This window comes from Myotis brandtii, unplaced genomic scaffold (genome assembly GCF_000412655.1).
Source record: "Myotis brandtii unplaced genomic scaffold, ASM41265v1 scaffold4517, whole genome shotgun sequence".
NCBI classification, from domain to species: domain Eukaryota; kingdom Metazoa; phylum Chordata; class Mammalia; order Chiroptera; family Vespertilionidae; genus Myotis; species Myotis brandtii.
Window position 1 is genome coordinate 18,468 of NW_005367274.1, and position 5,569 is coordinate 24,036.

A 5,569-nucleotide genomic window follows, 5' to 3' on the forward strand; every position below is an offset into this window, starting at 1 on the left:
GTGGGGTTTTTTTCGTGTTTTTTTTTTCTTCCTTCCTTCCTCTCTAGGTCCCCACTCTAGGGAACATGCCAGCCAGAGACCCCACTAGGCGGAGAGCCCCAGACATACCTGGGGGGCAGGGCGGGAGGGGGGGTAGAATCAGCAGGGGGGTGCCACCGTGACCCCTGTTCCTGCCCAAGAAGCCTCCCTGTCCCCCGTGGGCCCCAGACTCCCCCGCTTTGAGACACTTGGTGGCCCAGCCTGGGGAAAGCTGTCCCGCGCGCTCAGGCAGCAGCAGATAAATCAATAGGACGAAAGCTCTCCATTATAGCTGATTAGGAAACGGGGCCAGGAAAAGGAAATCAGCGCTCAACCTAAACAGAGGGGGAGCGCCTGCTAAAAGTGAAGGTTTGAACAGGCCCGGCCCGTGTGGCTCAGTGGTTGCGCGTGGACCCAGGAACCGAAAGGTCACCGGTTCCATTCCCAGCCTCCCCCCCCCCCCCCCATCCCCGGTGGGAGGCGGCCGATGGGTGTTTCTAGTTCTCTCTCCCTCTCCCTTCCTCTCTCTAAGATCAATAAAGTATTAAAAAAATGTTTTTTTAATCAGGACCCAGAGTCTCCTGACACCATAGACAAAACAGCCAGGAGGCACTAAAACGTCACCTGCCGTGCCAAGAACCCAGAAAGCCGGAACTCCGGAGAGAAGAGACAGCCAACTGACATGGACACCCGGGGGGAATGAGATGTCGGAATCATCCGAGCAGGATTTTTAGAAACAGCTGTTAGGGAAGCGTTTCGACAGTCAATAACAGAGTCTCTGGAAACGAACACAAACCTAGAGGCTACGATGCTAAGGAGAATCGAGTCAGACGGAAAGCAAACACCGTGTGATCTCATTAAATGTGGCCCCTAAAGAGCAAAATAGAATAAAACGGAAGCAGCCCTGGCCAGTTCGGCTCAGGGGGTAGAGTGTCAGCAATGGGTCCAGCAGGTTCGATTCAGGTCAAGGGTCAAGGGCACAAACCCCGGTTGCAGGCTCCATCCCTGGCCCCAGTCGGGGCGCCTGTGGGAGGCAATCAATCGATGTGTCTCTCTCACATCGATGTTTCTCTCTCTCTCTCTCTCTCTCTCTCTCTCTCTCTCTCCCCCTCCCTTCCACGCTCCCTAAAAATCAATGGAGAAATATCCTCGGGTGAGGATTAACGAAAAAGCAAACACAAAATAGAAACAGACTCATGGACACAGAGAACAAACTCACGGTAGCCAGAGGGGGGGGGGTCTTGGGGGGCGAGTGGAAAAGGTGACGGGATTGAGAGGTAGTGACAGAACAGCCACAGGGAGGTAACGCACAGCACAGGGAACGCGGAGTCAGTAATACTGTGATACCTACATACGGTACGGTCACGGGGGGCTGGGGGGGTGCTGGAAATGCCAGGGGGACCCCTAACCCCTACGCCAGTGATGGTGAACCTATGACACGCGTGTCAGAGGTGACAGGCAAACTCATCTTTTTGGTTGATTTTTCTTTGTTAAATGGCATTTAAATCTATAAAAATAAATATCAAAAATATAAGTCTTTGTTTTACTATGGTTGCAAAGATAAAAAAAATTTCTCTATGTGACACGGCACCAGAGTTAAGTTAGGGTTTTTCAAAATGCTGACACGCCGAGCTCAAAAGGTTCGCCGTCGCTGCCCTACCCTGTACACCTGAGACTAACATCCTATTAAATGTCAACTGTCATGGAAACACAAACTGTAAAATAAAAATTAAAATTAAAAAAAAACTATTACAAAATCACAGCCAAAGGCCTTGGGGCCCCGTAGCTCAGCCAGTGGGAGCACCGTCCCGAGACGCCAAGGTTTAAGGGTTCGATCCCCGGCCAGGGCACATCTGAGAAGCAAACGATGAAGGCATAAATTAGTGGAGAAGCCGATCGATGGTTCCTAAAAAAATCAATGAAGGAACCGCAGAAGGAAGATGTGCTGCAGCCACAGCTCTGTGATTAATCGCAGCCTTCCGTATGAAACGGCGGGCAGCGGGGACACACACACACACACACACACACACACACACACACATGCCTTTCAGCAGCTGCAAAGGGTCCGGCCTTCCCCCGGGGCCACATGGGTCCTGCCCTGTAACCATGGAGCACAGAAGGGTAGTATCATTGTTATCGATCGCCAATGCATGCATCGACAGGCGTTAGGGACATAGCAATCCCACCCCTAAGGAACCCCACCCACCAGTATACTTAAAAATATATATTTGTATTGATTTCAGAGAAGAAGGGAGAGGGAGATCGGAACACGGACGACGAGAGAGACAATCATGGATCGGCTGCCTCCTGCACGTCGGGACGGAGCCCGCAACCCGGGCGTGTGCCCCGACCGGGAATCGAACCGTGGGTGACCTCCTGGTTCAAAGGTCGCCGCTCAGCCACGGAGCCACGCCGGCCAGGGCCGTAGCCCTCTTTCTCGATGGACTCAGGACCGCTCTCCCTCTCTTGCTGGTTTTACCCCATCGCTGAAAACCGGCATTTTAAAGATGACCGGAGAATGAATAAATACTTCCAGATGAAGGACAGGCTGCTGTCCTGTGGACTCAGTGTGCGCTTGGGGTGTCTCGACAAGCGGTCCTCGCCCAGCCTGGCCGTGGCCGGTCACCCCCTGTCTCTGGGTCGCTGCTCAGTGGAGAGTTCACTCAACGCTGTAAACCAACCCATGTGCCTGCATGTTAACGCGGCGCCCGCAGCTCAGCCTACGGGTGACCGCAAGCTTTCTATGGACCCAACACAGGTGGGTTTGGAGGTGTTTACTGCTCCGATATATGCTCCTTGAAGCAGAAAAGCCTTATCGCATGGAGAGATAAACCTTCTCCCTGGGTGGATGGGTGTGTGTGTGTGTGTGTGTGTGTAAGCAGAATGAGTTTTCAACGCCGCGGATAACACCATGCATCTGAAAAGAAAACGTAAGTTTATTTTCCGGCGACAAGTGTGTGATTCTTTAGAAACATCATTTTCCAAAGTAGTTTCCTCGCAGGGCAGTTTGGTAAGCTGCAGGCTTCCGAGGCTGCTTCCTAAGGCCTCGCTTCTCCGCACAGAGAAGTAACGGCAATCCGCGTGTTTTCGCTTACACGGGTACTATTCGCGGTTGGAAGGAGCACCCGGGAACAGGGATTTACACGTAGGATCGTTTGTCACTGGAAATTCTGGACGAAGACATCTTTTTGTTGTTGGTAAAAACGAGGCGAAAAATTTCATGAAACCGTAGTCGGTCGCCCGCCGCACGCGGCTGGCTGTTGAAGCTTAAATGACTTAAATAAAATCAAAACAAGATTCGGTCTCACTCGCCGTTTTCCAAGTGCTCAATCGCCATGTGTGGTGGCCCCGGCCGGGTGGCTCAGCTGGTTGGAGCATCGTCCCTGCACACGAAAGGGTTTCGGGTTCGATCCCCCGCCTGGACACATGCAGGAGGCAGCTGGTGGATGTTTCTCTCTCGCATCGATGTTTCCCTCTCTTCTTTCTCTCCCTTCCTCTCTCTGTAAAAATCAGTAAAAACATATTTAAAAACAAAAAACAACGGGACGACGATGCATTGAGGGGCAGCCTTGTTGCCTCTGTTCAGTTCCCTTTTCTGAGAGCTGTTGATTCCAAGTATTATTATTATTTAATCCCCACTCAATATTTTTTTCCATTGCTTTCTAGAGAGTGGGAAGGAGAGAGAGAGAAAGAGAGACATTGATATGAGAGAGACACATCGATGGGTTGCCTCCCGCACACACACACCCCGACAGTGGCCTGGGATCGAGCTTACAACCGAAGGGCCGGGGCTGGGGCGGGTGGAATTCTTTTGGGATTCCTTCTGGGGGAGGAGGGGAGATCGAGATCGGACACTCAGCCTTCTCTCTCGGCCTCTGTGTCCCGGGCTGGCTGCGATCCCTGGCCGAGGATCAAGGCCACGTGGGGCGTTCCTGGGGCGCTAAGCCGACTGGTGGCGTCAGGGTGTATTTCCTGGGCACTGTTTCCAGCAACGTGTCAAACTGGACGGCCTTGCCTGCTCCGTCCTGAGATATAGGGTGTCCCAAAATTCACGCAAGATTTGAATTTTGCGTGAGCATTAACAACAACAACAACAAAAAATAAAAGCCTAATTTGACTTGGTTTATTGAATCAGATTCTAATATCTGTTGCCCTTTGGTGTCAATCCCTTCCATTTGATAAGCATCACCAAGTACCAATGATGGCCCAGGAGCAGGGACAATGAAGACCAATGAAGACCACGGCTTTGCGTCTGTGCCAGCAAAGCCGTGGAGGCCATTGACCCGATGTGCGATTCCACACATAACCCTAGACTGTATCCTTTATGAATCAATAGACAATTTACAGTTTTTAATTATAAACCTGTGTTTTCTATCAAAATTACTTCTTGCGTGAATTTTGGGACACCCTATATATGCTGGGGACCCAGATCTGCTTCGGACACCCGCGGGTCAGACCCAGTTAGAGGAGGGCCGTTTCACACGGGGTGGGGCCAAGGGGGGCTTACAGCTGTCCGGATAGGAATAATACAATAATTCAGAAATAGCCCCGCCCACATAGCCTGGGGGGTTCAAGTGTCATCTGGATACAGCCAAGTTTGGGGTTCGATCCCCGGCCAGGGCACATACGAGAACCACCCAACGGACACATCGGTGAATGCGAAGCCCACCTCGGGCCTTGTCTCCCCTCATCCAGCCCACCCACCGCGGAGCGCCTCTCCCCGAGGCTCCCAAACTGTGTCCGCCCGGTGTGACAGGCACGGGGGGTGTGGGTGGCCAAGTAAGTACCTTTAAGCTAATTTATTTATTTATATTATTATTTTAAATATATTTTTAACGGATTTCAGAGAGGGGGAGGGAGAGAGAGAGGAAGATCCATGATGAGAGAGGATCATGGATCGGCTGCCTCCTGCAGGCCACACACTGGGAATCGAGCCCGCCACCCGGGAATCGAACCCTGACCTCCCGGTTCCTCGGTCGACCCTCAGCACGGAGCCACGACGGCCGGGCGTTTAAGCTTTTCTAGATGAGACTCTCCCTGTGCATCCCTGTGGTTGAGGGGTGCCCCCCGCCCCCATGCGAACACGGGCGATGCCTTTCACTGCCTCCTCCTGGGCACTCTGGCGGGACGCCGGCCACAACCAGAGTGGACGTGGACAGCTGTCCAGGGCCCCCACCCTTAACGATGACCTCCCACCGCTGTCACGGACTGCCCTTCCTCCCCTGCCCCCACGTGGATGAGGACAAAGTCCCAGCTGCCAGGACACACGCGGGCGGCCGATGAGCCCAACGTGGACACCCCCTGGGCACCCATCTCCTCCCCGCCCATCTTCAGCGCTGTCCCGGGCGGGCGAGAAGCCCGTTGATTGGAGTCCTGGTAATCGCCCCACATTTTTTTTTTGTCTTTCTCTTCATTCACTTTTTAAAAAATATATATATTTTATTGATTTTTTTACAGAGAGGAAGGGAGAGGGATAGAGAGTCAGAAACACCGATGGGAGAGAAACATGGATCAGCTGCCTCCTGCACACCCCCCACTGGGGATGTGCCTG